We start from the raw sequence: 24,627 nt of genomic DNA, 5'->3' as shown, positions 1-24,627 counted from the left end.
TTTATGTTTGATTTTTAATCATGATTAATTGACTTTATTGATTATTAAAAATACTAACATTATAAAAGTGTGGATCTTTGTAAAACAATGTCATAATGTAAGAAAGAAGTTGCATAGTCCTTTTGAGAATATTAAACCAAGTGTTCAGGTGCCATCTAATTTCTTGTTTAATCCAGAACTTTGGTGTGCATCATCTTGAGGAATAGGATTTTGAAGTCCAGACAGACTAACGGGAAACTGATCCAAATGTGTGTGTTTATATTTCTGCTTTTGTTGTAAAAATCAAAGTGCGATTGCTGGTTTAAAATGGTAAAACTAATAATGTTCATGGACTCTATTATAAATTTTCTAATTGTATGGGAAGAATCCAAGAAACATAGAATTAATTGATTTGCAAATTCTCAAAGAGCTACAGGATTAGGTAGTGGTATGTTCTGATTCAACAGCATCATAATGCAGCATTTTATATGTGTGGCTAATGGATATTTTCATGAATGTTTGCTAGCTAGTCAGCCAATACAGAGAAATATTAGGTAGGTTAATTACTCACAGTTGTGTTTAATAAAATGAGAGAAAATTATCAAATGACACTAATAATAATAATCCTATAGCAGGCTAAATAATTCAATGATAATTACTAGTATTAATCTAGCTTTCTTCCCTGATTATGACTCTTCTATCCTTTATCATAATGGGAGTAGCAGATTGTCTGCAATGAATTGTGAAAACCCAGTAGTGACTTTGGCAGTGAAGGCCTCCCATCAATTTTGATAGGTTAAAATGATTCTGGTTGGTCTTGAGCAAATGTGTCAATTTTTTTTTTCTGTGTGTGTCATAAAAGAAAGAAGCAATAGTAAATTCTTGCTGTTATTCCATGGAGCCAATAAAATCATACTGCCACAAGAGGCTGGTGACACCGTAAGTGTAATTAACTGTCTTGAAATACTAGGCCTGGAAATAAAATCCCAATATTTCACATAACCTCTTTTTTTTAAAAGAAAAAAACGAAACAAAACAAAATGACTATACTGCTTACATTTAGGGCCCTGCTGTTGTGTAACTATTTTTGAACATGTCTACTGTAAGTGTATATATATATGTTTTTTTTCTGTGCCATGAATTCATTTAGAGATAAATTTGGATTGCAAATTATTTTGGGGGATGCATGGTATTTGTGGCTAGTCTTACAAGTAAAAAGGACTAAAAGAAAGAAGAAAAACATTTTTTATTACAGCATATTTACATCTGTCTAAAGTACTTATTTACTATAATACTGACTAATGTATAATACTGTACACAAAGAAAGAAGTTAAATGAGTTATAATTCAGTCGAAGTATAGCTGGCCATTTTAAAACTTACCACTGAATCTTTCTGGAATGAAATGTGATATCTGGCAATCTGATCCAGTTCATTACATCAGGTCATTTGTATGTTCTTATTACCATTTTGATAGCATAGCACATTTTATAACCCAGACATTTTACAATGGAACTATGATGCATGTATTTTCAAAAGTATAGACATACATGAAGCTATGAGGTCAAAAAAGATGAATGTCCGTAGTACCATATAGACTCAACAAATAAAAGTGTCCAAGGCTCTGAGTGAGATTTATGAATATTGTATAAGATTAGGCCAACATGTGGTTTTGATATAAATAATCTGTTCTTAAATTAGAATTACAATCTTTGAGTACAGTGTTGAAAATGGCAGATAGATTTTAGCTATCTTTGCTCACTAGGGAAAATGGAAAAATGTTTAGTTGGGTCAGATTTTCACTTAACTTCTGAAAAATCTTACGTTTGAGAGAACCCTTCTGAAATAAGAATCCTTAAAGACATAAAACCTTTGGCACAAGTTTTCAAGAAACTTGTTTGATGTTGTAGACAATTATATGGCACACGTACTGTTCTAGATGTTTCATGCCAATAATATGTAAGCCATACCAAAGCTACATATACATATAGAGATGTTCCTCAGTTTACAAGGGGGCTATGTACAGAAACACATAAAAAATTGAAAATGCATTTAATACCCCTAAACTATCAAATAACATAGCTTACCTTAAGCTTATTTAAACATACTCAGAACACTTACATTTGCCTGCATTTGGGCAAAATCATCTTAAGCAAAGCCTATTTTATAACAAAGTATCAAATATCACATGCAATTTATTAAATATTACCCTAAAAAAAGAAGAATGGTTATATATAGAATGCTTGTAAGAATATCAGGTGTTCACCCCTGTAATCTTCTAGCTGACTGGGAGCTGTGGCTCACTGCCGCTGCCCAGCATCACAAGATGGCACCATACCACATGTCACTGGCCCCTTTTATAAAGACCCAAATTCAAAATTCAAAGTACAGTTTCTACTGAATCACTTTCACTTTCACATCATTGCCAAATAGATCATAAGTTGAATCATTGTAAATCAGGAGCCATCTTATTTGAAAGTTAAATCACAGTCACCCATATACACACAAAAAAAGGCCTTCATGTAGGGCCATCTATGGATCTCTAAACAACATAGCATGACATATCAACAGCAAAAAATGGATGTGAAGGGGAAAATTGCTTTGCGTCAGTACTCTGAGCAGTAACATACATGGCCTTACTCACCTAGCAGAACTCCAGAGCTAGCTGATGGCAAGGAATTTTACAAATGTTTGCTGAACAGATTAAGCACTATTACTTTTAAATTAGTGTGCATATCTGTTTTCTAAAGATATGTTAATTTATTTTATTGACTTATTACAAAACCAAATAATTTCCTCTTATTTAAGTGGCAGGTAAATAGAATTCTTTTTAATTTAAATCAAATGGCTTTTAAGGGAAAATATACTAAAAATTCTGAAACTTGTATTGCTTATGAATCTTTTATTGGAATCCTTATCAAGTTGTATTTTTCAAGTTTTTCCTAAATAATCTTCAATGAATTGAAAATATTTTTTGGATTTTATTCAAGGCTATTAACACACAATTTTACTTTGTTAAATATAGTGCTAAACTTTCAACCAAAACGTTGTGTCTTTTTCTTTCCACTACCACATCCTCCATCTACTGACTGGATTCTCTCCCCAACTAGCACATATATACCATTGTCTATCTTTAGGATGAGTAAGGGTCATAAAAAAAAAATCTTAAAATAAAAAAATAAATTTTCATCAAAAAATTGTAGGATCATGATAAGCATTTTGCAGATGAGAAAAGTGAAATTTAGAAAAGTATGTCTCTTCAAATCCCTCATACAATATCTGGCCTAAATAGAAGGATATCACAATTGAGGAAGATAATTGAGATTACTTAAAATGATAAACTTTACTGTATAGGGTTTTTAAAAATTTGCCACAGATTCAGATTCTTTTAAAAGATATATCTATTTTGTGTAAAGAGAACGCACTGAGAAGTAAAAAGAAAGTGATATATCAGTGCTACCAACTAATGGCTATAATATCATCACCTATTTATGAACAATGAAACAGTGTGCAATATTTAAATAAATTTAAATAAATTCCTATTTATTTTATATATTTATAAATTTAAATAAATTCCTATTTATTTATTATTAAAGAAATTCCTCTAACAAACAGTATGTTTTGAAGGTTGCTAGCAGGAAAGTGTTGTACGACATGGAAGTAATCAGAAAATGTGATCTTAAACTCTGCTTTCAAGGGCGCCTGGGTGGCTCAGTGGGTTAAAATTCTGCTTTCAAGAAGCTATAACAGTAAGTACTGAGCATTAGCTAATATATGCTATGGATGAATAACTGAAATCTACATTTGAAACTAATGGTACACTATATGTTACCTAATTGAATTTTAAAAAGTTAATAAAAAAAACCACTATTTTATAAAACAATATTCCCAACAGGCTCTTTTGCTTTAAAATACTCACTTTGTAATGAGAGTCATTACTTTTGTCTAGCCAATTCTTACAGCACTGTTTATCCCTTCCCTGCTTTATTCCTTCCCAGTATCAATAAAGGCTCACTTGGGTTACCTAGAAGCCATGAGAAAGCTTGTAATAGATCTGGCTGGTTTTCACCAGCAATTTGCCCACCATGTGCACAGGGAAGTCTATTGATAAAGGCTTTATTGCAATAAGTTGCAAATACATGGATGATTTTGAATTCTCTTTCTTGAGGTCTTGTTTCATGATAATAAATTTAGGGTGGCTTATTGGAATGGATGTTATTAACATATCTTCATAGTTATAAGCACATGGAATTGTAAAATAGATTAATGAATGTGGCATTACTGACAACTGTCCTCATTTTGAAATCAAATTACAGTGTACTAAGATGAGGAAGCAAAGCAGATTTGGGATTATGAGTGAACTAATTTTAAAAAGTCTTAGGGGTATGATCAGACTATTGGGTAATTCAGTAGAAAAATGTCAACTGATTGAGATTCTGTGTTCCCTGATTTCAGAGAGAAGTTAAGATAAATAAGTCACACGAGGAGACTAGGAAGCCAAACATAAGTGATAATTTTGTGCCAGGGTGTGTATACATCTGTTTATCTTCTTGCTTTACCACTAAGGTTGCTCCTAGAGGAGAGTTTAAATATGTGTTGGAGCTAATCTCTGTGGATTACACAAGAAACCACATCCTACAGCTCTCCCTGAAACACTCCTTATGATTTCAATGTAATTTGGTTTTTGCGTTTTTAGATATAACAAAATACTTTGCAAACGCATCTACTTTATTACCACCACAAGTGAGTCAGCTGACTCCACATTTTAACACAGTGACAGTCACAGAGGAATGGAGGAATGAGTAGAGTTATCAATATATGTGCTTTTAAGAAGTATGACAGGGTAGCAGCTGTTTCCAGGAACCAAAACATGGGTCAGCAGCTGTGCAGGAAAAGTGATGGAATAAATGACTCATTTCAGAGGAGTTCTATAACATATTAGTTCTGTAATGTATCTTCAGCACCCAATTACCTGCTTTGATCTAAAGATAAGGATTTACAGTTAAGGTCCCATTTATGATTTGACTGGTAGGGTCTGAATCATTTTTACTATTGTTTTGACTATTACCTGAAACCTATAGTAGTACTTGGGATATGTGTTGTGTCTTCTGTGAACATGTGCTATTTTTAGATTAGATAATTTCTGTCTCGAACCCCTGTTAATTTGTTTGTTTTTGTTTATTTGATAGTGGTTTCAGTAAATGGATATATCTGAAAAATTGCAAAGCCACTATTAAAATAAGTTATGATTATATAAGCATGGAATTGCACATTCCTCCTTTGAAACTGACAGGGCTTCACCATATCCTTAACAATTTGGGAAAAACATGCTATTATTTTTCTTTATAAAATTTCTCCTGTTAGGCTGTGATGGTTGTCATCAGCAGTAACTCCTCTGAAGGCTTTGTCAAAAGAGTTGAAAAAATTGGAAAGGTGTGAATGAATCTGTTTGCTGAATATAAAGAAAAGAGCATTGAAGTACAATTCACACTCTTACTTCTCCTTCTATGCTTTCAGATGTTTGACATTTGAAAACTTTGCTTCTAGAAGAGATGCCCTATATAATTCTTACTTTAAGGAGCAAGTTGCTTTTATAATTTTTTTATTATTCTACCATTCAAGTATTTCCATTTAAATTAAATTCAATACAATGGTATTGTAAAAAAAAATCAAAAGTGCAGCCAGTATTCAATTCCTGGGCTAAATAATTTTAGAAAGCTTTGTGTTATTGAACCTACAGGGTTTTCCTGTAGTTTTAGCTCTTTCTTTCTGTGATTTTTCCCATTAGTCACGTAAGTGACTACAATATAACAGACATTGAGGATAAAGAAGGACTGAATAGAACAATCCTTGGCCTCATGAAGTTGAGAATCTAGCAAGGGAGTCAAACAATTCAATCATTCAGAGACAATTTATTGAGTGCCTGGCCTACGATGAGCACAATAAAACCCCAGCCCAGAGGAATCATTTTAATGGGAGAGATAGATAATAGGTAAGCCAACTTAAAAAAAAATCGTACTGGTTTTTCTTTAATAGAGATGCATATTTGAACTAAATAAGCACATTTTAAAAAGAGCAGTGATTGAGAAGAGGTTTTTTAACTGAGTGGTCCGAAAGGGCCTCCCTGAAAAAGTCTGTTTTGAACAGATTTCTGAATAATATCAGCTAGGAAGCTGCGTAAAAATCTCAGGGATGGGTGATTTTTCCAGTCGAAAAACTGTAAAGGCTCCAAAGTCACAATAGAGCTATAAGTTTCTCTAATAAAATAACTTCTGACAAAGAATGAGAAGAAATAACTAACCCAGGTTTGAAAGAAAAGGGACAGACTTTCTATGGAATTCATATTTAATTAAAGCTCTAAAGGACAAAAATACAATAGAGCAAAATTCTGGTCACGCTGATATACCTAACGAAAGTTCATAAACAAGGTGTAGGTAGCAAAGAGTGTGTGGGAATGTTGGTAAGAACAGTGGGGAAGAGTCATCCCTGAACATGTTCTTAAATGAAGCAATTCTTGTGTTGTATTAAAGGGTAAATTGGAGTTTGCCTAAGTGATTAGAGAAGGATGCCTCAGCTTATGGAAGTTCAAAGCCATAAAGATGTGATAAACTACTGCAGATATTTTCATGTATATTTGTTGTTGCTTCTAGTAATGGTGATCTAAAAACTCCTACTTAAGACAACTAAAAATCCAGACAAAATAGCTTTTAAGGTTAAAAATATCAGGATGATTATAAAAATAAGTGAGGGATTACTGGGCCAAAATATGAAATACAATGAGAGCCTAGAGATATATGCCCTGAAGCCATTTTAGCTATGAGAGCATTTGAAACAGCTAAAACACACTGAGCTGTGTTGTTAATAGACTCTTGATACTAGAGAAACAAAATTCAAAATCCAGCAGCAATCAAATTTGACGACTTTGGTACAACCCAAATTTAAGTTGAGATCCCCAAAGCACAAGGAGAAGCAGAAATAAGACTATAGCCTACCTTGCCTTCTGTGTAAACTGAGAAAGCCAATCACTGAATTTGGAGTATGATTGTCTTGTAGAGTCTCAGATATAAGAGAAAATCCTGCCAAGGGGGACCATACCATTACTATAGCTCTTAATTATCCCTACTCAATAAGAGTTTCAAATATAATGTCTTGAACATAGCAAAATGTAACAAAGCACACAAAGAAAAACCATTAACAAGATTTGATAGACAAAATGGGATTAAGTATGATGTTAAAATGATCAATAAAGATTGTAAAATGGCTTGATTACTCTGCTCAAAGAAATGAGAGGGGAAGCAAATTGAACAAAAAACTGAAACGAAAAATGATATTGTGAAAGGTTTTATAAATTAACCAAATGGATACTCTAGAACTTTAAAGATATGACAGCTAATTTAAGATACCGCAGGGGTGCCTGGGTGGCTCACTTAATTAAACCTCCAATTCTTTTTCCTTTTTTTTTAACACCTTAATTTTATTTTATCTCTTTAATTTGGCTCAGGTCATGATGTCAGGGTTGTGAAATAGAGCCCAGAGTTGGGCTCTGTGCTGAGCCTGGAGCCTGCTTAAGATTCTTTTCCCTTCTTTTTCTATCCCTCCCTGCGCTCTCACTTGCTCACTCTCTCTTGCTTGCAAATAAATAGATAGATAGATAATAGACAAAGCAAAATAAAAGCAGATTATGAAAATAAATATAAAGATTTTGAAATGAAAACAAGTTCAAAATAAAATAGAGAAGACCTACACAGCTAAAAGTTCATTCAGAAAATCTACTATTAAAGAAGTCAGTATGACACAATGTTAAGATATCAAAAGATTTGAGCACGTACTTTACAGAAAGGGTAATCCAAATGGCCACTCATATATAAAAACTGTTTATCTTTATTATGAATCTGGAATTAAATTAAATTAAATTAAAAATAAATTAAAACCTAAAATGACATACTATTACACACTTACCATATTGGACAACAGTATAATTGCCTTGCAAGAATGTGAAAGAATGAAAGTGCCCATAATAAAAATATTTGAGGTAAGTTGGACAATATTTAGAAAACTTAAAAATAAAAATAAAAATTTGGTCCATTCCTAGAAATACAACATGGAACTCAATGAATATTTTCACCAGGATATGCAAACAGATGATTATAGCTATTTCATTCATAACGGCAGATCAGTAGCGGTCTATTTGCACAATGTTACATTAAATAAGAGAGAATATAAACAAACTGGGAGGAGGGGCTAGGTTGTTATCATAAACAGATCTTCTATGGTGCTGATTATGTTCTATTTCTCAAAATCTTTAAGTTAAAAAAGTTTTCAAATTTATATCTAGATAGATAGATGATAGATAGACAGATATCCCAGAAGCTGCAATGCTAGGCTAAGACCAGGCTTTAAAGGGCTTTTCTATACTCTACTAAATACTTGAAACCATTCATTATATCCTAGCTCAGTGTTCAAATCTCCATTTGTTTCCTCAGTTTCCTAATATTTATCTTAAGGTGACCTGATCCAGACTTTTGATCACCTTTGTCTAAATATTTCTATTTTAACAAAATCCTTTTTAACACTGAGAGACTAAAACTTAGAAAAATACTCTGATTGTTATCTCACTAGAGTGGAAAATATATAGTTACCCATTAACTAATGATATCCATGTCTACATTAGATCCATGACATTTTTAATTCTTGGGAACTTTTGGTTACATGAAATTTTTAAGCTTCCTTTAAATGAAGCTTTAAGCCATCACCACATGAATAAAATTAAAGAACCAAATGAAAAGAGACCAAGTATTTACAGAGTAATAGAATGTGCAGTGGAAAGAGTACAATTCTGAAATCATAAAGCCTAAACTAGTGTGATGCATCTTTACTAGCCATGTAATCATAAACCAGTTATCTAAATGCGTTAGCCTCAGTTTTTTCACCCATGAAATGGTGATGATAATACTTATTATGCAGCGTTGTTGTGTGGATGTGATGAAGCATGGAGCATGAGAGTCTCCTATTCCATGCTAAAATGATAGCTATTTTTATACTTATAATAATTCTAGTAATAGTAATTATATTGTTCAAAATGGTAATATTCATTTATATTGAGGCATTGTATTGGCTATTCATTTACCAAAATAAATTTCATTTTACTTTACCCCCTGTGAGGATATATATTCCCTAATTCAATATGAATCTCATTATGAATAATAATTATCATAATAAATATGCTGATTTTTCTTCTATTTATTTTTAGGGAGGTATCCTTTACTGTTGAACATAAAGAAACTTAAGCAAGTCTGTCTTATTCAAAATTTGCATGCTGCTTTCTTATGAAACTAGATTATAGAGTTGTATGAAATAAATTCATGCAATTAAGACATTGATGTTTGGAAAACTGGGTGGTCAGTTTAGTATTTCAAAAGAAGATTTTAAATTTAAACCTTAAAACTGAGCTCTTTCAGCCTTATTTATAGACCATCCTTCATGCTTCATAAGTACTGCTCCATTGTAAACTAAGTAATAGTTTTTGTCACAGTGTATATAACGAAAATGGATTTTATATTCTATTATTTCAGAGTTAGTTGCAGTTTCTACAGCCTTACTTCCTTTTTTGAAAAATAGATTAATTCTACAAAAAGTTTTTTCCAGCTTTATTGAAAAAAAAACAACATATTATAATTTGTAAATTTAAGAAATGATTTCTTATAACATTGCAAACTTTTAACATTGTGTAAATTTTGTACAATTTGATAAAGTGGTATACATCTTTATTGCAATATAATCTACATAAAAATGTTAATACATCTACTATCTCGTATAGTTGCCACTGTTTTTCATGCATGTATCGTAAGGAATTTTAAGATCTACTCTCTTAGCAACTTTTATGTATATTACAGTAGAGTTAAACTTCAGAGGTCTTGTGGGTTTTGTTCCAGACTGCCTCAATAAAGTGATTATCTCAATAAACTAAGTCAAATGATTATTTTTTTTGGTTTCCCAGTGCATATAAAAAATTATGTTTCCCAGTGCATATAAAAAATAAACACTATACTGTACTGCTCAAAAGCATTTTTTTTTAAAGAAAAACAATGTATATACCTTAAGTAAACTAGTTCTGAGTTTTCAGTGGGTCATAATTACTGATCACAGATCACCATAACAAATACAATAATAATGAAAAAACTTGAAATATTGCAAGAATTACCAACATGTGACAGAGAGACACAAAATGAACAAATGTTGTTAGAAAAATGGTGGCAGCAGGCCTCTTTTATACAAGATTGCTATAAACTTGTAAGAATGTGATATATGCAAAGTTTAATGAAGGGAAGCACAATTAAAAAAGTATGTATATTTTATTAACTATGATCATCATGCTGTACATTAGATCCCCAGAACTTTTTCATATTATAGTTGCAAGTTTGCACCCTTTGACCACCTTACTCCACCCCAGGTTCACCCCTTGTCAACTCAACTCTAAGTTTCCATTAGTTTTCCTTTTCCTCAGATTCTCTATGTAAGGGATATCATAATACATAAATTAAAAAAATATATAAAATCTATGAAATATTTCACTTAGTATAATACCTTCAAGATCCATCCATGCTGTTGTAAATGGCAGTATTTCTTAATTTTTCATGGTTAAGTAGTATTCCATAGTATATATTTACCATACTTATTTTATTCATTCATCCATTAATGGATACTGAAGTTATTTCCATCTCTTGCTTAGAGTTAATAATTTTATAAATGAACATAAGAGTGCAGATATGTCTTTGAACAGTGACTTCGTTTCCTTTAGATAGATACGTAGAAGTGGGATTACTGAATCATATGGTAATTTTACTTTTAATAATATGAATCATCTCCATACTGTTTTCCATACAAATTTATATCCCTATCACAGTGCATGAGTTCCCCATTTTCCCCAATATTTACCAAAATTTGTTAGTTTCAATTTTTTGGTAGTATATATTCTAATATCTTGCTGTGGTTTTCAGAAGTAAACAACAACAACAACATAAGGATTTTGCCCTGAGATTTTTACGTTGAGCACTTTTTAATGCTCCTGTTGGTCATTTATATAACTTTTTTGAAAAAAAAAAAGTCTATTGAGATCCTTTTGCTATTTTTTAAATTATATATTTTTTTCTATTTGTATCTGTTGGTTATTAACCTCTTATCAGATATAAGATTTGGAAGTATTTTCTTACATTCTGTGGATTGTGTTTTCATTCTCTCTCTCTTTTTTTTGGCTATGCAGAAACTTTAGTTTGATGTAATACCATTTATTTATTTTTGCTTTTTTTGCTTGTGTTTTTGGTCTGGTATCCAAAAAACTATTGGCAAGACCACTGTCAAGGAGAATTCTTCCTATGTTTTCCTTTACGAAATTTAGTTTCATGCATCACCTTTAAGTCTTTAATCTATTTCAAGTTAAGACTTATGAGTGATATAAGGTTCCAGTTCCATACTGTTTATGTGACTATTCAGTTTTAAATATCATTTATTGAACAGACTATCTTTACCCATTAGATATGTTGGCCCCTGTCAAATATTAGCTGACTGTATGAAAGGATTTATTTCTGGACTCTCAATTCTGTTCTACTTGTTTATTGGTCTGTTTTTATGCCAGTATACTTTCTTGTTTTGAGCATGAGGGCTTTGTAGTATAGTTTCAAATCAAGAAGTGTAATTTCCCATCTTCATTCTTTCTCAGAACTGCTTTGATTATTTGTTGTCTTTTATGGTCTCATATAAATTTTAGGATTCTTTACTTACTTCTGTAAAAAAATAATGTTGGATTTTTTTTTAAGATTTTTAATTTATTTATTTGACAGAGAGAGATGACAAGCAGGCAGAGAGGCAGGCAGAGAGAGAAGAGGAAGCAGGCTTCCTGCTGAGCAGAGAGCCTGATGCAGGGCTCGATCCCAGGACCCTGGGATCATGACCTGAGCCGAAGGCAGCGGCTCAACCCACTGAGCCACCCAGGCACCCCTAACATTGGATTTTTGATAGGAATTGGATTTACAGATGGTTTTCGGTAGTATGGACATTTTAACAATGTTAATTCTTACCATTCATAAATATGAGCTATCTTTCCATTTGTGTCTCCTTCAATTTCTTTATCAATGTCATAGTTTATGGAGTACAGATCTTTCATCTTCTTAGTTAAATCTATTCCTAAGTATTTTTTACTTTTGATGCTATTGTGAATTAGATTGTTTTCTTTATTTTTTTCAGATAGTTCATCATTAGAGTGTTAAAATGCTCCTGTCTTGTGCTTACTTTGGCAGCACATATACTAAAATTGGAATGATGCAGAGAAGATTAGCGTGATCACTGAACAAGGATGACATGAAAAACTGGGAAGCATTCCATATTAAAAAAAATGAAACAAAACAAAATTCTTGTCTTTTATATATTGATCTTGTAGTTGGCAGCTTTACTAAATTTGTTTATTCAAATTTTTTTGTGAAGTTTTTAGGATTTTTTAACATGTAAGTTCATGTTATCCAAAAAAAGAAAATTTTACTTCTTCCTTTTTTTTTGGAGTCTCTTATTTCTTTGTGTTCCTTGTTTCTCTGGCTAGGACATCCAGTACTATGTCAAATGAGAGTAGTGAAAGTGGACACACTTGTCTTTCTTCTGATCTTTAAGGGGAAAACTTTCAAACGTTTTTGATTGAATATGAGATTAGCTCTGGGCTTGCAATATGTGTTTTTTCTTTAATGGATTTTTTAAATTATTTTTAAAAATTTTTTTATAAACATATAATGTGTTTTTATCCCTAGGGGTAAAACACCAGGTTCACACATTTCACAGCACTCACCATCACTCACCATAGCACCTGCCCTCCCCAATGTCCATACCCCCACCATCCTCTCCCAACACACCTCCCCCCAGCAACCCTCAGTCTGTTTTGTGAGTTTCAGTCTTTTATGGTTTGTCTCCCTCCCAATCCCATCTTCTTTTATTTTTCTTTTCATACGCCCGAAACCGCCTATGTTGCATCTCCACTTCATCATATCAGGGAGATCATATGATAGTTGTCTTTCTCAGATTGATTTATTTCGCCAAGCATAATACCCTCTAGTTCCATCCACGTCATCACAAATAGCAGGATTTCATTTCTTTTGATGGCTGCATAGCATTCCATTGTACATATATACCACATCTTATTTATTGATTCATCTGTTGAAGGACATTTAGGTTCTTTCCATAGTTTAAGTATTGTGGACATTGCTGCTATAAACATTTGGGTGCATGTGCCCCTTCAGAATGCCACGTTTGTATCTGTAGGGTATATACCCAAAACTACAAGCACTGGGTCATAGGGTAGTTCTATTTTCAGCTTTTTGAGGCACGTCCACGCTGTTTTCCAGAGTGGTTGCACCAGCTTGCATTCCCACGTACAGTGTAGGAGGGTTGCCCTTTCTCCACATCCTCGCCAGCATCTGTCATTGACTGACTTGTTCATTTTAGCCATTCTGAACGGTGTGAGGTGGTATCTCATTCTGGTTTTGATTTGTATTTCCCTGATGCCGAGTGAGGTGGAGCATTTTTTCATGTGTCTGTTGGCCATTTGGATGTATTCTTTGCAGAAATGTCTGTTCATGTCCTCTGCCCATTTCTTCATTGGATTATTTGTTCTTAGGGTGTTGAGTTTGATAAGCTCTTTATAGATTTTGGATACTGGCCCTTTATCTGGTATGTCATTTGCAAATATCTTCTCCCAGATAACTTCTGACAGTCATCTTTTGGCTTTGTTAACTGTTTCCTTTGCAGTGCAAAAGCTTTTTGATCTGATGAAATCCCAATAGTTCATTCTTGCCCTTGCTTCCCTTGCCTTTGGCGATGTTCCTAGGAAGAAGTTGCTGCTGCTGAGGTCAAAGAGGTTGCTACCTGTTCTCTCCTCAAGGACTATGATGGATTCCTTTCTCACATTATGCTTCTTCATCCATTTCCAGACTATTTTAATGTATGGTGGAAGGAAATGGTCCAATTTCATTTTTCTGCTTGTGGCTGTTCAATTTTCCAAACCCCAAGGCCAACGGCTCCTTCTCTACCCCGGCGGCGGCGTGCTGTGCCTTCCCCAGACTTGCTCCTGGGGAGCGTAGTGACAGACGTGTGCAACCATGCTTCTCTCTCAGGCAGAGGGGAAGCTAGGGCAAAGAGTATTTCGCTCCATGCGGGAATCTTCCACAGTGCTACGGAAACTAACTCAGGCAAGCAGCAGCATCCCCAAACCCAACCCTGGTTTCCCAACGAATGCTGTGCTTTCCCAGGGGAGATGCCCAGGCAAAGAGGATTTCGCTCCACGTGGGATTATTACACCGTGCTGTGGAGACTAGGGAAGAGCCCCGGGAGAGCTGGTGCCTCTTGGGCCTTTCTTTCCCGGGCTCCAAGTTCGCGCCTGGGGTTCACCTTGCTAAGCGGAACTAAGCAGACAGTCACAACCCTGCAGCAGCCTCCGTGGCCTAGCATGGCACTCTATGCCTATTACCATCTCCTGGCGTAGGTAAGGCTTTGCCTTTTGCTCCGGCGCTCAGGCAGACACAGGGTCTAGGCCAGTGCTTTCACCACAGGAGAGAGGAGGCGAAAGGATCCCTGCACATGGCCCGGGCACTGGGATGGGGAACTGTGGGGGACTGTCTCCACTCCTGCCCAGGCACACCCCCTGCCACCCACCATGCTGCAACATCTTGGTGGAAGGTGGCATCTGACTGCCCGTTTCTCCATGGGGTTGTTTCTGCGAGTTCTGGGTTTGGAACCTGGTGGCAAGCCCAAGTCTGCCCTTGGGACAGGTGGCCAAGGAGATGCTTTCCCTTTCGGACCAGAGGCACAGGACAGGCCTGTCTTCTGCCCAACTCCTTTCTCAGAGTGGAGCATGCGCGCCTGCCCTAGTTGTCCCCTCATGTCTCCTTAGAAGGCAGGCTTCCATCTCTCTGCACGGGGAGCGGGTGACACCTGTCTTGCCACCGGCTTGCTGTGCGTGCCACGGCAGGTTATCCTGATTCCCCAGCGTTTCCCGAACCCAAGGCCAAGGGCTCCTTCTCTTCCCCGGGGGCGGCGTGCTGTGCCTTCCCCACACTTGCTCCTGGGGAGAGCGGTGACAGACGTATGCAACCATGCTTCTCTCTCAGGCAGAGGAGATGCTAGGGCCAAGAGGATTTCGCTCCATGCGGGGATCATCCACCGTGCTGCGGAGACTCGCTCAGGCAAGCAGCAGCAGCATCTCCAAACCCAACTCTGGTTTCCCAACAAATGATGTGCTTTCCCAGGGGAGATGCCCAGGCAAAGACGCTTTCACTGTTTGAGGGTTTCTCCCAACGCGATACTGGGCTCTGCAAGCAGCAGCAGCCCGCAGAACATTTCTCAGCGAATGCTGTGCTTTCGAAGAGGCTTTGGTTTGCAGTGAACAGCACTTCGCCGCTACTTCCTCAGCAAGGCTACAGTCGCATCAGGGAAGAAGAGCTGCGGGAGAGCTTGTGCCTCTTGGGCCTTGCTTTCACGGGCTCCATGTTCGCGTCCTGTGATGGCCAGGTCTTTCTGGGGGTTGTTTCTCGAGTTCAGTGTAGGCGCCTGGTGGCAAGCCCCTGGCTCCACCACGGACAGGTGGCCAAGGAGCTGCTGTCTCCTTGGGACAAAGGCTCAGGACAGGCATGCTTTCTGCCCAGACTCCTTCCTCAGAGGGGAGCCCTTTCCCCTGCCCTAATCTTCCCCTCATGTTGCCTTAGCAGCCAAGCTTCCGTCGTTCTGCAGTGACAGACGTGTCCCTTTCCTTAAGGCTCTTTCCACAGGCGCCACCGCGCTTCTCTCTCAGGCACAGGGGATGCCCGGGCCAAGAGGATTTCGCTCCATGCGGGTTTATTACACCGTGCTGTGGAGAGTAGCTCCGGCAATCAGCAGGCAGCATCGCACACACCCGACTCTGATTTCCCAAAGAATGCTGTGCTTTCCCAGAGGGGATGCCCTGGCAAAGATGCTTTCGCTCTCTGCGGGTTTGTCCCATCTGCTGCGAGTACTAGTCTAAGGCAAGCCACAAAAGCAGCCCACAGATACGACACTGATTTCCCAGCGACTGCTATGCTTTCGCAGAGGTTTTCAGCTTGGCGCGAACAGCACTTCGCTGCTGCTTCCTCAGCAAGGCTTTGGTCGTTCGCTCTGTCGCGGCAGGGAAGAAGAGCCGCGGGAGAGCTGGTGCCTCTTGGCCTTCCTTTCAGGGCTCCAAGTTCGCGCCCGGGGTTCACCTTGGTAAGCCGAACTATGCATACACAGTCACAACCCTGCAGCAGCCTGCGTGGCCTAGCATGGCACTCTATGCCTATTACCATCTCCTGGCGTAGGTAAGGCTTTGCCTTTTGCTCTGGCGCTCAGGCGGACTCGGGGACTCGGCCAGTGACTTCACCACAGGAGAGAGGAGGCGAGAGGATCCCTGCAAACCGCCCGGGCTTTGGGTTGGGGAACTGTGGGGACTGTTTCCACTCATGCCCCGGCACACCCCCTGCCACCCACAATGCTGCCACATCTTGGTGGAAGGTGGCATCTGACTGCCCGTTTCTCCATGGGGTTGTTTCTGCGAGTTCCGGTTTTGGAACCTGGTGGCAAGCCCAAGTCTGCCCTTGGGACAGGTGGCCAAGGAGATGCTTTCGCCTTGGGTCCAGAGGCACAGGACAGGCCTGCTTTCTGCCCAAACTCCTTACTCAGAGTGGAGCACGCGCCCCTGCCCTAGTCGCCCCCTCATGTCTCCTTAGCAGGCAGGCTTCCATCTCTCCGCACAGGGAGCGGGTGACACTTGTCTTAACACCTGCCTGCTGTGCGTGCCAAGACAGGTTATCAGGCTTCCCAAGCGTTTCCCGAACCCTAGGCAAAGAACTCCTTCTCTTCCCCGGGGGTGACGTGCTGTGCCTTCCTCACACTTGCTCCTGGGGAGTGCGGTGACAGACGTGTGCAACCATGCTTCTCTCTCAGGCAGAGGAGATGCTAGGGCAAATAGGATTTCGCTCACGCGGGTATCATCCACCGTGCTGCGGAGACTCCCTCAGGCAAGCAGCAGCAGCATCCCCAAACCCAACTCTGGTTTCCCAACCAATGCTGTGCTTTCCCAGGGGAGATGCCCAGACAAAGAGGTTTGCTGTATGAGGGTTTCTCCCACCATGAGACTGGGCTCTGCAAGCAGCAGCAGCCCGCAGAACATTTCTCAGCGAATGCTGTGCTTTCAAAAGGGCTTAGGTTTGCAGTGAACAGCACTACGCCGCTACTTCCTCAGCAAGGCTACAGTCGCATCAGGGAAGAAGAGCTGCGGGAGAGCTTGTGGCTCTTGAGCCTTGCTTTCCCGGGCTCCATGTTCGCGTCCTGTGATGGCCAGGTCTTTCTGGGAGTTGTTTCTCTAGTTCTGAGTAGGCGCCTGGTGGCAAGCCCCTGGCTCCACCATGGACAGGTGGCCAAGGAGCTGCTGTCTCCTTGGGACAAAGGCTCAGGACAGGCATGCTTTCTGCCCAGACTCCTTCCTCAGAGTGGAGCCCTTTCCCCTGCCCTAATCTTCCCCTCGTGTTGCCTTAGCAGCCTGGCTTCCGTCGTTCTGCAGTGACAGACGTGTCCCTTTCCTTAAGGCTCTTTCCACAGGCGCCACCGCGCTTCTCTCTCAGGCACAGGGGATGCCCAGGCAAAGAGGATTTCGCTCCATGCGGGTTTATTACACCTTGCTGTGGAGACTAGCTCCGGCAAGCAGCAGGCAGCATCCCACAGACCCGACTCTGATTTCCCAAAGAATGCTGTGCTTTCCCAGAGGGGATGCCACGGCAAAGAGGCTTTAGACCTATGCGGGTTTGTCCCATCGTGCTGCGAATACTAGGCTAAGGCAAGCAACAAAAGTAGCCCACAGAACCGACTCAGATTTCCCAGCGACTGCTATCCTTTCGCAGACGTTTTCCGCTTGGCGCGAACCGCACTTCGCTGCTGCTTCCTCAGCAAGGCTTTGGTCGTTTGCTCTGTCGCGGCAGGGAAGAAGAGCCGCGGGAGAGCTGGTGCCTCTTGGCCTTCCTTTCCAGGGCTCCAAGTTCACGCCCGGGGTTCACCATGCTAAGCCGAACTAAGCAGACACAGTCACAAACCTGCAGCAGCCTGCGTGGCCTAGCATGGCACTCTATGCCTATTACCATCTCCTGGCGTAGGTAAGGAGCTCAGGCGGACTCGGGGTCTAGGACAGTGCCTTCACCACAGGAGAGAGGAGGCGACAGGATCCCTGCAAACCCCCCGAGCACTGGGTTGGGGAACAGTGGGAGACTGTCTCCACTCCTGCCCCGGCACACCCCCTGCCACCCACAATGCGGCCACATCTTGGTGGAAGGTGGCATCTGACTGCCCGTTTCTCCATGGGGTTGTTTCTGCGAGTTCCGGGTTTGGAACCTGGTGGCAAGCCCAAGTCTGCCCTTGGGACAGGTGGCCAAGGAGATGCTTTCGCCTTGGGACCAGAGGCACAGGACAGGCCTGTCTTCTGCCCAGACTCCTTCCTCAGAGTGGAGCACGCGCCCCTGCCCTAGTCGTCTCTTCATGTCGCCTTAGCTGGCAGGCTTCCACCTCTCCGCACGGGTAGCGTGTGACACTTGTCTTGCCACCGGCCTGCTGTGCGTGCCACGGTAGGCTATCCTGCTTCCCGAGCGTTTCCCGAACCCAAGGCCAAGGGCTCCTCCACTTCCCCGGGGTCGGCGAGCTGTGCCTTCGCCACACTTGCTCCTGGGGAGCGCGGTGACAGACGTGTGCAACCATGCTTCTCTCTCAGGCAGAGGGGAAGCTAGGGCAAAGAGTATTTCGCTCCATGCGGGTATCTTCCACAGTGCTACGGAAACTAACTCAGGCAAGCAGCAGCATCCCCAAACCCAACCCTGGTTTCCCAACGAATGCTGTGCTTTCCCAGGGGAGATGCCCAGGCAAAGAGGATTTCGCTCCACGTGGGATTATTACACCGTGCTGTGGAGACTAGGGAAGAGCCCCGGGAGAGCTGGTGCCTCTTGGGCCTTTCTTTCCCGGGCTCCAAGTTCGCGCCCGGGGTTCAGCTTGCTAAGCCGAACTAAGCAGACACAGTCACATCACTGCAGCAGCTTCCGTGGCCTAGCATGGCACTCTATGCCTATTACCATCTCCTGGCGTAGGTAAGGCTTTGCCTTTTGCTCCGGCGCTCAGGCAGACACGGGGTCTAGGCCAGTGCTTTCACCACAAGAGAGAGGAGGCGAAAGGATCCCTGCACATGGCCCGGGCACTGGGATGGGGAACTGTGGGGGACTGTCTCCACTCCTTCCCCGGCACACCCCTGCAACTCACAACGTTGCCACATCTTGGTGAAAGATGGCATCTGACTACCCGTTTCTGCATGGGGTTGTTTCTGCGAATTCCGGGTATGGAACCTGGTGGCACGCCCAAGTCTGCCCTTGGGACAGGTGGCCAAGGAGATGCTGTCCCCGTGGGACCAGAGGCACAGGACAGGCCTGCCATCTGCCAAGACTCCTTCCTCAGAATGGAGCACGCGCCCCTGCCCTAGTCATCCCCTCATGTCTCCTTAGCAGGCAGGCTTCCATCTCTCCGCACAGGGAGCAGTTGACACTTGTATTGCCACCGGCCTGCTGTGTGTGCCAGTTCAGGTTATCCTGCTTCCCGAGCGTTTCCCGACTCCAAGGCCAAGAGCTCCTTCTCTTCCCCGGGGGCGGCGTGGTGTGCCTTCCCCACACTAGCTCCTGGGGAGCGCGGTGACGTGTGCAACCATGCTTCTCTCTCAGGCAGAGGGGATGCTAGGGCAAAGAGGATTTCGCTCCATGCGGGTATCATCCACCGTGCTGCGGAGACTCGCTCAGGCAATCAGCAGCAGCCTCCAGAAACCCAACTCTGATTTCCCAACCAATGCTGTGCTTTCCCAGGGGAGATGCCCAGGCAAAGAGGCTTTCGCTGTATGCGGGTTTCTCCCACCGCGAAACTAGGCTCAGGCAAGCAGCCGAAGCCCGCACAATATTCCTCGGAGAATGCTGTGCCTTCGCAGAGGCTTTGGTTTGGAGCGAACAGCACTTCGCCGCTGCTTCCTCAGCAAGGCTTCAGTCGCGTCAGGGAAGAAGAGCTGCGGGAGAGCTGGTGCCTCTTGGGCCTTGCTTTCCGGGCTCCATGTTCGCGTCCTGGGTTCACCCTTCCAGGCGTAACTAAGCAGACACTGTCACAACCGTGCAGTAGCGCGCTTAGCCTAGGATGGCACTCTATGCACACTACCATCTCCCGGTGTAGGAATCGCTTGGCCTTTCACGCTGGGGCTCAGGCGTACTCGTGGACTATGCCAGTGCTTTCCCCAAAGGAAAGGAAAGGTGACAGGATCCTTGCACACCGCCCGTGCACTGAATAGGGAGCTTTCGGGGACTATCCCCACTCCTACCCCTTAAACCGCGTGCCTCCTTCAAGCTTATACTTCCTGGAGGAAGACAGCATCTGATGGCCAGGTCTTTCTGGGAGTTGTTTCTCTAGTTCAGGTTAGGCACCTGGTGGCAGGCCCATGGCTCAACCACGGACAGGTGGCCAAGGAGCTACTGTCTCCTTGGGCCCAAGGCTCAGGACAGGCATGCTTTCTGCCCAGACTCCTTCCTCAGAGGGGAGCCCTTTCCCCTGCCCTAATCTTCCCCTCGCGTCTCCTTAGCAGCCAGGCTTCCGTCGCTCTGCTGTGACGGACGTGTCCCTTTCCTTAAGGCTCTTTCCACAGGCGCCACCGCGCTTCTCTCTCAGGCACAGGGATTGACCAGGCAAAGAGGATTTCGCTTTATGCGGGTTTATTACACCTTGCTGTGGAGACCAGTTCCGGCAATCAGCAGGCAGCATCCCACAGACTCGACTCTGATTTCCCAAAGAATGCTGTGCTTTCCCAGAGGGGATGCCACGGCAAAGAGGCTTTAGCCCTATGCGAGTTTGTTCCATCGTGCTGCGAATACTAGGCTAAGAAAGCAACAAAAGCAGCCCACAGAACCGACTCTGATTTCCCAGCGACTGCTATGCTTTCGCAGAGGTTTACAACTTCGCTGCTGATTCCTCAGCAAGGCTTTGGTCGTTCGCTCTGTCGCGGCAGGGAAGAAGAGCCGCTGGAAAGCTGGTGCCTCATGGGCCTTGCTTTCCAGGGCTCCAAGTTCCGGCCCGGGTTTCTCTTTGATAAGCCGAACTAAGCAGACACAGACACAAACCTGCAGCGGCCTGCGTAGCCTAGCATGGCACTCTATGCCTATTACCTTCTCCTGGCGTAGGTAAGGCTTTGCCTTTTGCTCTGGCGCTCAGGCGGACTCGGGGTCTAGGCCAGTGCCCTCACCACAGGAGAGAGGAGGCGACAGCGTCCCTGCACAGGGCCCCGGGCACTGGGATGGGGAACTGTGGGAGACTGGCTCCACTCCTTCCCTGGCACACCCCCTGCCACCCACAATGCTGCCACATCTTGGTGGAAGGTGGCATCTGAATGCCCGTTTCTCCATGGGGTTGTTTCTGCGAGTTCCGGGTATGGCAGCTGGTGGCAATCCCAAGTCTGCCTTTGGGACAGGTGGCCAAGGAGATGCTTTCCCCTTGGGACCAGAAGCACAGGAAAGGCTTGCCTTCTGCCCAGACTACTTCCTCATAGTGGAGCATGCGCCCCTGCCCTAGTCGTCCCCTCATGTCTCCTTAGCAGGCAGGCTTCCATCTCCGCACAGGGAGCGGGTGACACTTGTCTTGCCACCGGCCTGCTGTGCGTGCCACGGCAAGCTATCCTGCTTCCCGAGCTTTTGCCGAACCCAAGGCCAAGGGCTCCTTCTCTTCCCCGGGGGCGGGGTGCTGTGCCTTCCCCACACTTGCTCCTGGGGAGCGCGGTGACAGACGTATGCAACCACGCTTCTCTCTCCGGCAGAGGGGATGCTAGGGCAAAGAGGATTTCGCTCCATGCGGGTATCATCCACCGTGCTGCGGAGACTCGCTCAGGCAAGCAGCAGCAGCATCCAGTAACGCAACTCTGATTTCCCAACGAATGCTGTGGTTTCCCAGGGGAGATGTCCAGGCAAAGAGGCTTTCGCTGTATGCGGGTTTCTCCCACCACAAGACTGGGCTCAGGCAAGCAGCAGCAGCCCGCACAATATTCCACGGCGAATGCTGTGCCTTTGCTGAGGTTTTGGTTTGTAGCGAACAGCACTTCGCCGTTGCTTCCTCAGCAAGTCTTCAGTCGCGTCAGGGAAGAAGAGCTGCGGGAGAGCTGGTGCCCTTTGGGCCTTGCTTTCCCGGGCTCCATGTTCACGTCCTGGGTTCACCCTGCCAGGCCCAACTAAGGGTAAAAGCTGACAGCCTAAGCTTTGAAATCAGGAACATGACAAGGATGCCCACTCTCACCAATCTTGATCAACATAGGATGTGAAGTCCTAACAACAGCAATCAGACAACAATGAGGATAGAAGTTATCCATGTTGGCAACCAAGAAATCAAACTCTTTCTCCTCATAGGACATACTTGATATGGAAAACCAAAAAGACTCTGCCCCCAAACTCTCAGAACTCATACCGCAATTCAATAATGTGGCAGGATATAAAATCATAGAACCGAAATCAGTGGCTATCTCCTACATTTTCAATGAAAATACAGAAAGGGAATTTAGAGAATCAATTCCATTGATACAGCACCCAAACCATAAGAAAAATGGGAATAAACCAAACCAAAGAGGTAAAGGATTTGTACTCGAGATACTAGAGAACACTCATGAAAGAAATGCACGAAATCCAAAAAGACGGAAAGCCATTCATTCTCATGGATCAGAAGAATAAACATTGTTAAAATGTCTATACTGCTTAGAGCAATTGGTCCATTTAATGCCATTGCAATCAAAATTGCACTGGAATCTTTCAAAGAGCTGGAACAAACACACGCCTCAAAATTGTGTGGAATCAGAAGTGACCCTGTATTGCTAAGAATTGCTAAAAAGAGAAACAAAACTAGGAGAAACACGTTGCCTTATTTCAAGGTTTACTCTGAAGCAATGATCACCAAGAGAGCATGGGACTGGCATAAAAGCAGACCCATAGACCAGTGGAACACAGTAGACAGCTCAGATATGGACCATCAAATCTATGGACAAATAATCTTCAAGAAAGCAAGGAAAAATATACAGTGGAAAAAAGAGAGTCTTCAATAAATGGTGCAGGATAACTGGGCAGCTCTATGTAGAAGAATGAAACTCGACCATCCTCTTACACCACACACAAAGATAAACTCATAATAGGTAAAAGACCTCAATGTGAGATAGGAATCTATCAGATTCCTAAGGAGAACATAGGCAGTATTCTCCTCAAATTCAGCCACAGTGACTTCTTTCAAGATATGCCTCCAACCCAAAGGAAACAGAAGCCAAAATAAACTTCTGGAACTTCATCAAAATCAAACGCTTCTGCAGTGCATAGGAAACAGTCAAGAAAGCAAAGAGGCAACCCACAGAATGCAATAAGATATTTTCAAATGACAGGACAGACAAAAAGTTCATATCCAGGATTTATGAAGAACTCCTCAAACTCAACACACACAAAACAGATAATCATATCAAAAAATGGGTAGAAGATATGAACAGACACTTCTTCATGAATACAAATGGCTATCAGACAGCTGAAGAAATGTACATCATCACTAGGCATCAGGGAGATTCAAATGAAAACCATATTAATTGTCACCTTACAGTTAGAATGGCGTAAATTAATAAGACGGGAAACAACATGTTTGGGAGAGGATGTGGAGAAAGGGGAATCCTCTTACACTGTGGGTGGGAAAGCAAGTTGGTGCAGCCTGTTTAGAGAACAGTGTGGATATTCCTCAAGAAATTAAAAATAGAACTTCCCTATAACCTGCAATTACACTGAGGGGTTTGAAGTGGCATGGGGGTGGGAGGTTGGGGTACCAGGTGGTGGGTATTATAGAGGGCACAGATTGCATGGAGCACAGGGTGTGGTGAAAAAAAATAATGAATACTGTTATTCAGAAAAGAAATAAATTTAATTTAAAAAATATATGCAACAGTAAAAAAATTATCTGAGACATTGAAAGAGAGGGGTTGGGATGTTGGGGAAACACGTGGTGTGTAATAGAGAGGGCACGGATTGATGGAGCACTGGGTGTGGTGCTAAAACAATGAATACGGTTACACTGAAAAGAATTTGGAAAAAGAAGTATATGCCAATAGCTAAGCAACCTAGGTGAAATGGATGCATTCCTAGAAAACTGTAAATACCAAAATTGAACCAGGAAGGAATGTACAACCTAAATGGACCATTATCCAGTAACGAGATTAAAGCAGTGATCAAAACCCTCCCAAATCAAGACCCTATGACCCGAAGGATGTCTTAGCGAATTCTACCAAACTTTATGTAAGAACTAACACCTCTTCTCCTGAAGCTCTTTCCAAAATATGAAGCAGAAGGAAAACTTCCAGACACTTTCTATGAAGCCAGCATTACCCTGATCCACAAACCAGGCAAAGTCCTCATCAAACAGGAGAATTTCAAACCAATATCACTGACGAATATGGATGCTAAGATTCTCAACAAGATTCTAGCTCTTAGGAACCTACAGTACATTAAAAAGTCTATCCACCATGACTGAGTAGGATCTATCCCTGGGTTGCAAGGTTGGTTCGA

At 42.0% G+C, this 24,627-nt stretch overlaps 1 non-coding gene across 1 annotated transcript; it reads left to right on the top strand.

The window, feature by feature from the left end:
• The first annotated feature begins 12,254 nt into the window (after positions 1 to 12,254).
• LOC131840004 (U6 spliceosomal RNA) lies at positions 12,255 to 12,361 on the top strand. The gene has a single exon (XR_009357124.1). It is a non-coding gene; the product is annotated as a U6 spliceosomal RNA (small nuclear RNA).
• Positions 12,362 to 24,627: the final 12,266 nt, after the last annotated feature.

Source organism: Mustela lutreola, chromosome 8, assembly GCF_030435805.1.
Source record: "Mustela lutreola isolate mMusLut2 chromosome 8, mMusLut2.pri, whole genome shotgun sequence".
Lineage (NCBI taxonomy): Eukaryota > Metazoa > Chordata > Mammalia > Carnivora > Mustelidae > Mustela > Mustela lutreola.
The sequence above is the reverse complement of the archived record's forward strand: the minus strand, read 5'-3'. Positions and strand labels throughout refer to the sequence as shown.